The following is a 15,830-nucleotide window of genomic DNA, read 5'->3' as shown; positions in this document are numbered from 1 at the left end:
CCAAAACCCAAACATGCTACTGTCTTTAATTTTAAGTCTGATAAAAATTTGTCTGCTTTTCATTGGGTATTCTGTGACTTGTATGTGTGTTTACTGAATATAGCACTTCATTCATACATATCTAGTTGGGTTAATCATTTTGTGGTTCTCTGTGCCATAAATCTATTAGGGTTTATACACTTCTGTATCAATAGCATGCAGGCCTCCCATCTCCAGCCTGATTTTTTTTCAAACTACAAGCACAGCTTCTTGCTGTCCTGCACATGCATTTTCCTGGAGGTATGTACGCCTAAGAGTGAGATGCTGAGTCATGGGTGTTCATGACGTTAATGCTCCTAGGTAATTGTCAAAGTGATTTCCCTAATGGCTGTGTCATTTTGTACTCCCACCATCAGGGTAGCAAAGTTCACCTTTATAGCAGTTTTACAAACACTTTAGATTGTCTGACTTTTGATTTAGTAGCTCAGATTTAATTTCTAACTTTGCTGGCCTTTAGATTATATACAAGATATATACCAAAGTAGGGCTTAGCATATATTTTTTAAAAATTTTTAAAAATTAATTTATTCTTTTTACATTTCAATGGTTATCCCATCCCTTGTATCCTCCCATTCTTCCCTCCCTCCCATTTTCCCCTTATTCCCCTCCCCTATGACTGTTCCTGAGGGGGATTACCTCCCCCTGTATATGCTCATAGGGTATCAAGCCTCTTCTTGGTAACCTGCTGTCCTTCCTCTGAGTGCCACCAGGTCTCCCCCTCCAGGGGACATGGTCAAAGGTGAGGCACCAGAGTATGTGAGAAAGTCATATCCCACTCTCCACTCAAGTGTGGAGAGTGTTCTGTCCATTGTCTAGATCTGGGTAGGGGTTTAAAGTTTACCACCTGTATTGTTCTTGGCTGGTGCCTTAGTTTGAGCAGGACCCCTGGGCCCAAATCTGCCCATCATAATGTTCTAGTTGTAGGTTTCTAGGACCCTCCAGATCCTTCGACTTTGCCATTCTCCCATGCTTCTCTCATCTAGAGTCCCAATAGGATACATTTTTAACTATGCTTAATAAAAAACATTGGTATATTTGATTATATTTATATCACATACATATCAATGAGTTCATTTGGTTATGATACACTATAAACAGACAAAGCAATTCTTTTTTATTGTATCGATTCATTGAACCACATAAACACTAGGAAATACACATAGACTTGGAAAATAATAATTGTTGTTTTACATTAGTCTCTTTTTTTGTGCAGTATCAACTGCATGGCTTTTTATCAGCGCTTGGCAATATGCTAGTGTGCATAGAAAAGCTCTGTTTGGCACAGAGGCAGAGCAAGTATCCCTAAGGCATTATATAATCATATGACAGTGGTCACTACACACAGTCCCACAAAAGGGGTTTATGTGAAACTAAAATGAGAAGCCCCAAGAAATAAAGAAAAAAAGAGGAACTATGTGGCAGGACAAAGAGATGTTAGAAAATAGATCTTCCTCTAGATGTAACATTTGAAATCAATATTTTCCATTGCAGCTGATTGTGATGATGGAATACATAACATCTCAGTTGATAATACCAAAACCGTGCTTCTGTGGTTTGATATTGATTGTACTTTTTCCTTTCCTTTAGCTGTATATGATGGGTGCACAATTTCATAAAGTAGGTGAAGCAACTGCATAGTGTTTACAGCTGTCACTCACAGGACAAGTGTGATACTTAGAAGGTTGAGAAAGAATGAAGACACGTAACAGCCTTTGTGTGGATGCAAGACTGGTGGTTTCAAACAGAAAATCTATTCCCTCAGAACCCACAGGCCACTTCTGCCTGGAAAGCTTCGTAGGAGACCTTCAGCTGTGGTCTCTCCACCCCTACAGCTCCCATTCCTGGGCCACTAACTTAGCAGATCCTGGTAGAACACCCTGTTTTCTTTCCTCTTGTAAAGCTGCTCCACCATCCCCAGGCCATCCCCAGGCGTAAGTCTTAGGTCTTGATAACCAGAAACTTATTTTACCTGGAACCCTCAGTACCCATAGCTATAAGGACCCCAGAAGATTTTCCCAACAGGCAACACCCAGCCACCACATCAAATTGTAAAATCTAAAAAATCTGGATAAGTTTCTCCATACATACCACTTTTTCAAGATAAATCAAGATTGGATAGGCAATTTATACACAGCCATAATCCCTGGTGAAATAGAAGCAGTCATCAAAAGCATCTTATATAAAAAAGCTCAGGACCAGATAGTCTTAAAACAGAATTATATCAAACTTTTAATGAAAAGTTAATGCCAATACTCCCCAAATTACTTCACAAAATAGAAATGGAAGGAACATTGTCCAATTCATTTTCAAGGCTACAGTTACCCTGATACTCCAACCACATAAAGACAAAACAAAGAAAGTGAATTACAGACCAGTTTCCATGATGAACATAGATGCAAAATACTTAACAAAATACTTGCAAGCTGAGTCCAAGAACAAAACCAAAAGCTCATCCAGTATGATCAAAGCAGTAGACTTCTTCCCAGAGATGCAGGCATGGTTTACCATATATAGATTAAAAAATGTAATATACCATATAAACAAACAAAAAGACAAACCCACATGATCATCTCATTAGATGTAGAAAAGGCTTTTGATAAAATCCAATACCTCTTTGTGATAAAAGGGATTTTTAATTAATTAATTTTAGTATTATTTAAATTTTACTATTTTAAATAATTTTAAAATTAATTAATATTTAATTATTATGGATAGAGTAGGGATTCAAGGGACATATCTCAACATAATGAAAGCACCTTACAGAAAGCCCATAGCCAACATCAAACTAAATGGAGAGAAATTTAAAACAATTAAACTAAAATTGGGAACTGGACAAGGTTGTTCACTCTCTCCATATTTATTCAATAAAGTACTTAATGTCTTAGCTAGAGCAATAAGAAAACTAAAGAAATCAGGGGGGTACAAATTACAAGGAAAGAAGTCAAAATATCTTTATTTGCAGATGATATGATAGTATACAAAAGTGACCCAAAAAATCCACCAGAGAAATCATAAACACTTTCCGCCAAGTAGCTGGATAAAAAAAACAACTCAAAAATCAGCAGTCCTCCTATGTACAAATGACAAACAGTCTGAAAAAGAAATCAGGGAAAAAAAGACCTTTTACTATAGCCACAAATAACATAAAATAACATGTTATTAGCACACAAAACCAGACATGTTGATCAATGTGCATGAATTGAAGATCCAGACATGATTCCACAAATGTATGGATGCCTTATTTTTGATAAAGAAGCAAAAAATACATACTGGGAAAAAAGATAATGTCTTCAACAATGTGCTGGTCAGAATGGATGGCTTCACATAACATATCCAAATAGATGCATTATACTTATCATGCTGCACAAAATTCAACTCCAAATGGACCAAAGACCTCAACATAAAGCCAGATACACTGAACCTGATGGAAGAGAAAGTGAGGAATAGCCTTGAACTCATTGCCACAGGAAAGGCTTTCTGAACAAAACACGGTTAGCACAGGCACTAAAATTAACAATTAATAAATGGGACCTCATGAAACCGAGAAATTTCTGTATGGTAGAGGTGAGTGTCACTCAGACAAAGTTGTAGCCTACATAATAGGAAAAGATTTTTACCAGCAACATATTCGATAGAGGGCTAATATCCAAAATATACAAAGAACTGGAGAAACTAGATATCAACAAAACAAATAGCACAATTTTAAAATGGAGTACAGATCAAAACACCGAATTCTCAGTAGAGGAAACTCAAATGACTGAGAAACACTTAAAGACATGTTCAACATTCTTAGCCATAAGGGAAATGCAAATCAAAGATTTCCTCTTACACTGGTCAGAATGGCTAAGATCAGCAAATCAAGTGAAAACCCATGCTGGCAAGGGTGTGGACTAAGGGCAGCACTCACTCATTTCTGGTGGGAATGCGAATTCCTATGCCCACTCTGGAATCAGTGAGGTGGTTCCCCAGGAAGATAGGAATCAATCTACTTCAAAACCATGCTATACTGCTCTTGGGCATAGACCCGAAGGATGCTTCATCCTACTGCAGAGACACTTGTTCATCCATGTTCCTTGGCTATTAATAACAGTCAAATATTGTGAACAGTTTACAGGTTCCTCAACAGAAGAATAGATAAAGTGGTACATTTACACACGGGAGAATTACTTAGCTATTAAGAATGACATGGATTTTACAGGCAAACGGAACTAAAGAAAATGATCCTGAGTATGTTATACCAGACCCAGAAAATAAATATGGCATGTATTCACTTATATGTGGATATTTGCTGTTAAGCAATGATGATCAGGCTACAATCCATAGATCTGCAGAGTTTGGTATAGAGTAAGGGACTAGAGGGAACAGATACTCACTAGAAAAGGAAAACAGGGTAGATAGATACAGATGTATGGGGTCAGGGCTGGAGTGGGAATCAAGTGAGGAGGGGGAGGGGAAAAGGAGTTGTGGGAGGGAATACAGAGAAAAACAGCTAAAAATTAAGGGACATTTGAGGGGTAGTATGTAAACCTAATACAGTAGAAACTTTATAAAATATGTACATGTATGAAGATGATCTAAATGAAATTGCCAAAAAAATAGTGGGGGATATAATCTTAACTGACCATTTCTTGTCACCAATGGAAGATTCTAGAACCAAATTGGATTAATTGAGTTGTTGGAAAAAGGTGCCCCACAGGAACCCCCAAACAGCCTAGGCTTTTGCCAAGACTATAGGATGCTCTCCACAAACTGACAGTAAGACCCCATTGCTGAAGAAAACACCCACATAATTCATCAAACATAGAGATGTGAAGCTGATGCCTACACAGAGCCTCCATCCACACTTTCTAGTGTCTTTGGTACAGGAAGCTATTCTCCATGCTAGCAAAAGAAAAATGTAAACAGCAATCAGGCCACAAACTCCTTACCTATAGTGGAGTACTACCTGCAAGCTATGTTAGGGCAATGGTGGCACTAAGCTTGTGGGATCTGACTTAAGGCCTACACCATGAGATGGAATCTGTACCTGACACTGCTTGGATAACCAAGAACCTGAGACTAGGTAGGCCAGGGACCTAGGATAAAACCAAATAATACTGGTTTAAAAGGGAGAGGGGAATGTAGTGTGGTGAGAAAATGACTCCTAATGATATGCTGCTGTATTCATAGATCAAAACCTTGCTTAGTCATCACCAGAGAGGCTTTCTCCTGCAGCAGATGGGAACAAATATAGAGACCCACAAACAGACATTATGTAGAGAGTGAGAGGCCTTGGAACACTTAGTATTAAGTTGGATGTCTCCATCAAATTACTCCCCTCAGTGTTCAGGGTACCTCATGGCTAAAACAGTGTAAGAGCCAGAGAGGATGGAGAATACCAAGAAAACAAAGCCCTCTGAATCAACATTAGCAAAGCTCATAGGAATTCCCATAAACTGAAGCGACATAGACAAGACCTACCTACACAGGTCTGTATCATATATATATATACATATATTTCCAGTTTAGTGTTTTTATGGTATTCCTGAGTGGGTGAATGAATTGGAATTTTTCTTTTTTCTTTTGTCTAACCTCAATGTGGTAGTTTTTGTTTTATCTTATTGTATTTCATTTAAGAAAATGAAAGAAAAGAAAACATAGCCACTAGGGTAGAGATTAATGGCTGGACTGTCATTTATACCTGCTGGGAAGGAAAATCAGTTTTCTCTAATGAAGTGACAGTGGTTATATCAAGCACAGCAAGGCAGGCCTCATGTTCAGGAGGAGTTGACCAACATAGAACAGACTCCATAGTTTTTTATGTGTACTATTCTTTGGTTACAGTTTGGTGGTTTTTTTCTCTTTTCTTTTCTTTTTGGGTCATGTTTTACTTATTTATTTATTTTTGTTGTTGTTTTGGGGGTGTTTGTTGTTGTGTTGGCTTGTTTGTTTGTTTGAGAAAGAACTGGAAGTTGGGTGGGTGGGAAGGGGAGGGGATCTGGTAAGACGTGAGGGAAGGGAAATATGATCAACATATAGTCAAATTTAAAAATTCTTTTAAATGTTATAAGAATATAACAAACAGAAAACCTAAGAACTTTAAAATTCAAGGGCCACTGGAGAGCAACAGATCTAAGGCGTTTGTTTCACATTTGGAAAAAAAAATGATTCATTGAAATAATGTAGAAGGTGTGCCTCTCCCTTATCAATGGCTCTTGCTTCCTCTGTGTCAATGGGAAGTCACCTTTCTTATGATAATATTTCAACTCCATTGCTTTGAATCACCTGGTCTTTGAGGCTTCACTTTCATACCCACTACATTAATACCTCATTAGCACCTCCTCTCAAGTGGCATTTTTGGCAAAGTCAGTGTGACCCAAGAAAAAACATTTACTTCTATCATGAGTATCTGCATGGATTTTGTGCTTCATTTCACTGTGCTGTTTTGTTAAAAAAAAAAAAAAGCATCAAATATCCTAGTTAAATTAATGTGCTACAAAGACATGTCATGCCTGTTCTTTCCTTTAACAAATGTTTATGGTTAACTTTCTATCTGTCAAGAGGCTCAGAGAAATCAGTCTTTTTCTTGGGATTGCTAGTACAGTCACAAAGAACATCATTATACATAAATTATGCAAAGAAATGGCGGTGTGATGGTATGTCTAGAAAGAAACATAACTAATTACAAAAAATATGATGTTTAAATAAAAAAGAGTGAAAACAGTAAGAATGGGAGGTGGCTTTGAATCTTAGCTAGCTCATGTTCATTATAGTATAAAAAAAAACCCTCAAAATAACGTTTCTTTTTGGCCTTAGCTGACAGATGAGTTGTGATACTTTTGTATTACATTGGATTTTGAGTTTTTTCTGTATATAGGTTTAATACAAATCAAAATTATTTTGTGTAGTCGTTTTGTATTTTTAGAACCTTTTCCTCCCATTAGTCTGTTGGTTTCTCAGGTGTCATCTCTTGGTTCTTTTGCATTGTCCCATTTCTGGGTGACTAAATGGCATTTAAAATAATTCCATGTGCATCAAAATTTTCAATCATCATAGATGTAAAAAAAACAAGTTATTACATAAAAAGACCAAATTTAAACAATATCTATTCATAAATCCAGCCCTACAGAAGATACTAGAAGGAAAACTCTAACTCAAGAATGTTAATTACATCTAAGAAAACAGAGCAAATAACTAATTTTACACCAGCAAAACCAAAAGAAGAGAAACATATGCACACTACTACTACTACTACTGCTACTTCTACTAATACCACTACTGCTACTATTACTACTACCACCACCACCATCAACATCAAAATAACAGGAATCAACAATAACTGGTCATTAATATTTTCAACATCAATGGACTCTATTCCTTAATAAAAGACACAGTCTAACAGAATGGATGTGAAAACAGTATCCATCATTCTTCTGTATACAAGAAACACACCTCAACATCAAAGATAGACATTACCTCAGAGTAAAGGTTTGAAAAAAGATTTTTTTCCAAGCAAATGGAGCCAAGAAGCAAGCTGGTATAGTTATTCTAATATCTAAACAAAAGACTTTCAACAAAATGAATCAAAAGATGGAGAAGAATATTTCATACTCATCAAAGAAAGAATCCACCAAGAAGATATCTCAATTATAAATATCAATATCATAAATGCTAGAGTACCTATATTCATAAAAAAATTATTGAAGCTTAAGTCACACATTGAATCACACATATTAATGGTGGGAGACTTCAACACCCCACTCTCACGAATGGACAAGTCATCCAGACAGAAACTAAACAGAGGAATAACAGAGCTAACAGACATTATGACTCTCAAATGAACATAATAGATATCTATAGAACAATTCACCTAAACACAAAAGAATATAACTTTTCAGTATGTCATTGAACTTTCTCCAATATTAACCATATACTTGGTCACAAGGCAAGTCTCAATAGAAAAAAGAAAATTGAAACAAACCCTGTATCTTATCAGACCACCATGGATTAAAACTGGACTTCAACAACAACAGAAATAACAGAAACTATACAAACTCATAGACACTGAACAACTCTTTACTCAATGACCATTGGGTCAAGGAAGACATAAAGAAAGAAATTAAAGACTTCCTAGGACTTACTGAAAATGAAAGCACAACATATCCAAATGTATGAGACACAGTGAATACAGTGCTAAGAGGAAATTTCATAGCACTAAATGCCTTTATAAAGAAATTAATGAGATCTTATAATGGACACTTAGCAACACACCTGAAAGCTCTAGAACAAAAAGAAGAAAACACACCTAAGAGGAGTAGACAGTAGGAAATAATCAAAGTCAGAGCTTAATTCAAGGAGAAGAATACCAAAAAACATGTTGGTTCTTTGAGAAAATCAACTAGATGGACAAATCCTTATCCAAACTAACTGAGAGAGAGAGAGAGAGAGAGAGAGAGAGAGAGAGAGAGAGAGAGAGAGCGCAGAGAGACAGAGAAAGACAGAGAAAGACAGAGAGACAGAGAGAGAATGAATCAAAAGTGAAGACACAGAAGAAATCAAAAGAATCATTAGGTCTTATTTAAAAAAATCTGTACTTAACAAAATTGGAAAATCTAAAAGAAATGGACAATTTTCTTGATAGATACCGCTTACCAAAGTTAAATTAAAATCAAACAAACAATCTAAATAGACTGATAACTCCTAAGGAAATAGAAGCATTCGCTGAAAATCTCCCAAACAGGAAAAGATGGTTTTAGAACATAATTTTACCAGATTTCCAAAGAAGATCTAATACCAATACTCCTCAAATTATTTCACAAAATAGAAACAGATGGAACATTGCCAAATTCATTTCATGAGGCCACAGTCACCCTAATACCTAAACCACACAAAGACTCAACAAAGAAAGACAATTTCAGACCAATTTCCCCCATAATCATTGATAAAAAAAATACTCAATAAAATACTCAAACACCAAATTCAATAACACATCAAAAATCTCACCCACCATGATCAAGTAGGCTTCATTCCATAGATGCAAGGATAGAGTAACATATAAAAAATCTATCAATGCAATTCAGCATATAAACAAACAGAAAAAAATGATTGTCTCATTAGATACTGAAAAAGCCTTTGACAAAATCTAATACAGTTTCATGATAAAAGTATTGGAGAGATCAGGGATGCAAGGCATATACCTAAACATAAGAAATGAATTATACAGCAAGCTGATAGCCAAATGGATAGCTTAAATGGAGAGAAACTAAAAGCAATTCCACTAAAATCAGGAGTAAGACAAGGCTCCCCATTCTCTCTGTATCTATTCAATATATTATTTGAAGTTTTAGCTAAAGCAATAAGACAACTAAAAGATACCAAGGGGATACAAACTGGAAAGGAAGAAGTCAAAACATCTCCATTAGCAGATGATATGATATTACACATCAGAGACCCCAAAAATTATACCAGGAAATTCCTGTAGCTGATAAACATGTTCAGCAAAGCTGCTGGATACAAAATCAACTCAAAGAAAAAAAAAACCAGTAGCCTTCCTATATACAAACAATAAGTGGGCTGAGAAAGAAATTATAGAAACAACACCGTTCACAATAGTCACAAATAATATAAAATATCTTAGTATAACTCTAATCAATCAAGTGAAAGACCTGAATGACAAGAAATTTAAATCTTTGAATAAAAAATTGAATATTACATGGAAGATGGAAAGATCTCCCATGCTCATAGATCAGTAGGATTAACACAGTAAAAGCAATCATTTTACCAAAGCATTCTACAGATTCAATGCAATTTCCATTAAAATCCTAACACAATTCTTTACAGACCTTGACAGAACAATACTCAACTTCATATGGAAAAACAAAAATTTCAGAATATCTAAAACAATCTTGTGCAGCAAAAAAAGACTTCTGGAGGTATCACCATCCCTGATTTAAAGCTGTACTACAAAGCAATAATAATAAAAACAATGTGGTATTGGCATAAAAACAGACAGGTTGATAAATGGAATAGAATCAAAGACCCAGAAGTAGATTTACACATCTAAGGATATTTGACTTTTTTTTGACAAAAAAGCCAAAATTATACTATGGAAAAAAGAAAACATATCCAACAAATGGTGCTGGTATAACTGTATGGCTTCACATAGGAGAATGAAAATAGATTCATGTTTATCATGCTGCACAAAACCCAAGTACAAGTGGATCAAAGACCTCAACATAAAACCAGATACACTGAAGCTGATAGAAGAGAAAGTCTTGAATGCATTAGAATAGGAGACAACTTTCTCAACAGAACTCCAACAGTTCAGGCACTAAGACCAAAGATTAATAAATGGGACTAGAGGAGGGTGATGGGAGGAAGTGGGAGAAAGGGAAGGAGGGTCAGAATGGGAGGAGATGAGGGAGGGGACTACAATTGGGATGTAGTGTGAAATATATATATATATATATATATCCTCATAAAACTGAAAGCATAAGTAAGATAAAGGACACTGTCAAAAGGACAAAATAACAGCCTAAAGAATGTGAAAAGATCTTCACCAACCTCACACCTGACAGATGGCTGATAATAAAAAGAAAACAAATAACCCAATTAAAATGGGGTACAGACCAAACAGAATTCTCAACAGAGGAATCTCAATAGACTTGGAAGCATTTAAAGAAATGCTCAGAGCTCTTATCCATCAGAGAAATGCAAATCAGATTGACTCCAAGATCTTACACGTGTCAGAATAGCTAAGATAAAAAACTCAAGCAACAACTCATGCTGGTGAGGATGTGGTACAAGGGGCACACTCCTTTACTGGTGTGAGTACAAATTTTACATCCACTTTGGGAATCACTTTGGTGGTTTCTCAGAAAATTGGGAGTACCACTCTGGGCATGTATCCTAAGGACACATACCATACCACAAAGATACTTTCTCAAGTATGTTCATGACAGCTTTATTTGTGATAGCCAGCGACAGAAAACAATACATATGCCCCTTGACTGAAGAATGAATAAAGTAAATGTGGTACATTTTCATAATGGAGTATTATTACTCAGGTATTAAAAACAATAACATCATTAAATTTGCAGGTAAATGGCTGCAGGAATCCTGAATGATGTAACCCAGACTCAGGAAAACAAAATATGGTATGTACACACTTGAAAGTAAATATTAGCTGTAAAGTAAAGGATAACCATGTTACAATCCACAGACCCAAAGAAGCTAAGTTATAAGGAGGATTCAAGGACAGACATATGAATCTCACTGAAAAGGTAAAATAGAATAGACATTGTAGGTGGATGGGGGAGGGGACCTGTGGTGAGGGGATGTAGGGATGGGAACAGGAGGATGGGGCAGGAGGGAAGGAGAGGATGCTTGTTAAAGTTATTTTTATAAAACTGTGTTTTTCATTTTCTCTCTTAACCTGAGCATCACACAAATAATTGAGATTCTATTATATTTTTATAAACTTTACAACACAATAAGTGAGCAGTTTTTACTCTATTCTTAACCCTTTAAGTTAATCTGGCTTTCTCTTTGCCAAAATCCCAGAGATACTTGCACTTTGTGCCTTTCCCTGTTCCAGCTGACTTTTTCTCCTCTCTCCTGGACCTTTGCTCCTGGCATAATCTTCCTTCTCTAACTCCTCCTCCCTTCCTAGCTGGCAGGAAGTCCATCTCTATTCTCTTCCTTGCTCAGTGATTGGCTGTAAATTGCTTTATTTGCATATCAGGGGACAATTGGGGAGCAGTGTTTACACAACACTGAGACAGGAGATTCTCAGAACTAGATATGCTGGGGTGGGGTAATAAAAACCAGCATTTTATTGACACAATAACCATATGCCTACAAGTTCTAGGAGAGTCAACTGGAATCAGGGATGCAGAACATCTCTGGAGCCACCAAGAAACCCAGAGCATTGGAAACTTGCAGGAACCTATGGTGGTGACCTTGCTAAGGCTTCTTTCAGTGGGGGATATGGAGCCTGAACTGGCCATCTTCTGTTAAGTAGGGAAGACTTCCAATCGAGGGAATGGGATACCAACCCAGCCACAAAACCTTAGACCTACAATTTGTCCTGCCTATAAGATGTGCTGGGGTAAAGAGAGAGCAGAAATTGAGGGCGTGGTCAGTCAATGACTGGTCCAGCTTGAAATCCACGCCATGAGAGGGAGGCCACTCCTGATACTACTAATGGTATTCTGCTATACCTGTAGACAGGAGCCTAGCATAACCACCATCAGAGAGGCTTTACCCAACAACTGATAGAAACAGATGCAGAGACCCAGGTGGAGCTTGAGGAATCCCGCAGAAGAGAGGGAAGACAGATGATAAGAGCCAGGGGGTCAAGGACACCACAAGAAAAACTCTATAGAATCAACTAACCTGTGAGCCCACGGGAGCTCACAGAGACTGAACTACCTACCGGGGAGCCTGCGTAGAACTGTTCTAGGCCTTCATATGTAGCCCCACACATATGTTACAATTGTGTAGCTTGGTCTTTATGTGGGACTTTTAGCAGTGGTGGGGGGAGCAGGAACTGTCTCTATATTACCTGCCCTTGGGACTCCTTCCTCCTACTGGGATGCCTTGTCTAGCCTCAATAAGAGAGGATGGCCCAGTTTTACTGCAGCTTCCCATGGGAGTTCCTCCCCTTTTCTGGGGCGAAATGGGTGACAGAGGTGAGGTGGAGTGGGGAAGGACTGGGAGGAGAGGGTAGAGGAGAAATTGCAGTCAGAATGTAAAGTAAATAAATTAATAAAATAATGAAGATAATTGCCACAGCCCCAGATTTTCACTATTGAGTATGGTAAAGTACATGATATAACTGAAAATGTGTTTTCATGAAATATGTATGTATGTATGTATGTATGTATGTATGTATGTATATAATGTGAATATATAGGAATAAAAGTTTGAAATAATGAAAAGAAAGTATCAGGTGGAAACAAAAACCGGGGAAAGAATGATGGCACCATGAATGATAAATAGTTGATTGTGTTGTGGATCCTCACATGGAAACAGATGGCCTAGTGGTGCATGGTAGACAGCTCACCTCATTTGGAGATTGGAAGGTAGAATAAAGAATTAGATGTTTATTACAGAGCGTGTTTACCAATGTGCATTAATTCCATACATTGCTTGCGCAAATACACAGTGAAGCTGAAGGGCTGAATAAGTCAGCTTGACTTAAGTTTTGAAGCCTCTTCAGGCCTCACTCTCTGCATTCTGGCTGTTACGGATGGAATGTTCACGTTCTCACAATTCACGTATCAAGTCTCTAGCCATGCAGTGTGGTTGGGTGAGACCTCTGGGAGGTAATGCTATTCAGTGAGGACTGAAGAGGATTCGCTATGATGAGATTAATGTTCTTATAGGAGACTGAGGGGACAGGCAGAGAGACAGCTCTCTACAGAGCAGCAAGTTGTCCTTACCAGGAAAGAATCTACTCCCATCTTGGTTTTGAACTTTCCAATCGCCAAAACTGTGAGAAATCTTTCTGTTGTTTAACTACCCCATTTATGGTATCTGGGATAGTTGCCTGAACTACATAAGATATTATGTATTCATATTTTCTTTTAATTTAACATTACACTAGCCAGGCAGTGGTGGTGCACACATTTAATCCCAGCACTCAAAAAGCAGAGGTGGGTGGATCTCTGAGTTTGAGGGCAGCCTGGTCTACAGAGTGAGTTCCAGAATAGCCAGCTGGGGATACACAGAGAAATTCTGTCTTGAAAAACAAAACAAAGCAAAAAGTTAGACTGAATAATCATATTTAGTAAACGTTTTTGGATTTGCCCATGGAATGACTTGACTTTCTAAAGATTTTGCATGTAGAACTCAAGAAAAATGGCATGTTGTGGTCTTCAATAAAATTACTTTATGCTTGATTTAAAGTATGCGTTAGTTCATCAATGAAAATGACCATTTTCCATCCCACTAAACAGTGAGCAATGTTTCCTGTGTGAACACATTTAGTTTGTGCAGACTTAGTCAGTACCTGTTCTATTGGTACACAGGTTTTGTCCAGGTAGCAAAGAAGGAAGATTATTAAATCACGTTCTTCCACAATAAGCCACACAATGCACTCATTGTACCTGGCATCATTATGAAGAAGAATACCTCATGAGTAATTCTATAAAGAATATTTCTCTAAAACCCCTAAAAATAGGAGGAAAAATAGAGGTTGTGGGGAATCCCATGTCTCATAGAGAGAAAAAATTTACATAAAAATTTTAATACAATAAAGATGAAATTTAAAATATTTTAATGATCACAAATAAATAATCATTTTAGCTTTAAATAATCTTTTCCATGATTGGTAATAATGCTAGTTCAGGCTGCTAAAAGAAAGGAGAGAAGTTTACCATTCTTCATACAGGCAAAACTATAATCCTGATAATACTAAATCTATATAGGCCTTCTCTCAAAATTGTAAAAAAATCCTTGCTTAGTCATGAAAATCATAATGAAAGAAATATATAGCATACAATGGGCCAAAATGTAAAGGATGGTTTTTGTTAAGGGTGTTAGGTATCCTCATCATGCACAGTACTTTAGTGGTGCACCAGTTTCTGTAGCATCCCCTCCTGTGCCTATATTTGTTGGCTCCATTGGACTCCTTGAGGAGCTCCTGTTCTCTTCAACAGCTCTTCCATAAGACTCCTTGCTCTCCATCCTGAAGTTTGGCTGTGAGTCTCAGCATCTTCTTGGATCCCCCGCTGAGTGGAGTCTTTCAGAGGACCTCTATGATAGGTTCCAGTTTTGTTCCTTTTCTTTCACTCCTTCTGGTAACTATTCTATTTGCCCTTCTGAATGAGAATTAAACATTCTCCATAGGGTCCTGCTTGTTATTTAGCTTCTTTAGGTCTGTGTATTGTAGTGTGGTTAGCCTGTATTATGTGGCTAATATCTGCTTATAAGTGAGTATATGCCCTGTGTGTCTTTCTGGGTCTGGGTTATGTCACTCAGGGTGATCTTTTCTAGTTCCATCCATTTGCCTGCAAATTTCAATATTTCCTTGTTTTAATAGCTGAGAAGTATTCCATTGTGTAAATGTACCACAGATTCTTTATCCACTCTTTAATTGAGAGACATCTAGGTTGTTTCCAGATTCTGGCTGTTATGAATAAGGCTGCTATGATCATAGCTGAGCAAATATCCTTGTTGTATAGTGGAGCATTTTTCAAGTATATGCCCAGGAGTGGTATAGCTCGGGGGCAGGGGAAGAGCCTTGACCTCATTAGCACAGAAGACAACTTCCTGAACAGAACACCTCCACCTCAGGTTCTAAGATCAGCAATAAATGGGGCCTCATGAAACGGAAAAGCTTCTATAATGCAAAGGTCAACAGAACAAAACAACAACCCACAAACTGGGCAAAGATCTTCACCAAGCCTGCATCTGACTGAAGGGCTAATACCCAATATATGTAAAAAAAAAAAAAAAAAAAAAAAAAAAAAAAAGTCAAGAAATTAAACACTGCCAACCCAAATAATCCAATTAAAAATGGGGTACAGAACTAAACAGAATTCTCAACAAAGCAGTATCAAATGGCTGAAAAATGCTTAAAGAAATGCTCAGCCTCCCTAGTCATCAGGGAAATGCAAATCAAAACAACTCTGAGATTCCATCTTATTCCTATCAGAATGGCTAAGACCAAAAACTCAAGCAACAGCACATGCTGGCGAGGATGTGGAGAAAGAGGCACACTCTTCCATTGCTAGTGGGAGTGAAAACTTATACCACCTCTTTGGAAATCACTCTGATCTGGTGCTTTTTTAGAAAATAGGGAATAG

Source organism: Acomys minous (genome assembly GCF_964271855.1).
Source record: "Acomys minous genome assembly, chromosome: 4".
Classification (NCBI taxonomy): Eukaryota; Metazoa; Chordata; class Mammalia; order Rodentia; family Muridae; genus Acomys; species Acomys minous.
This window is presented reverse-complemented; position numbering follows the sequence as displayed.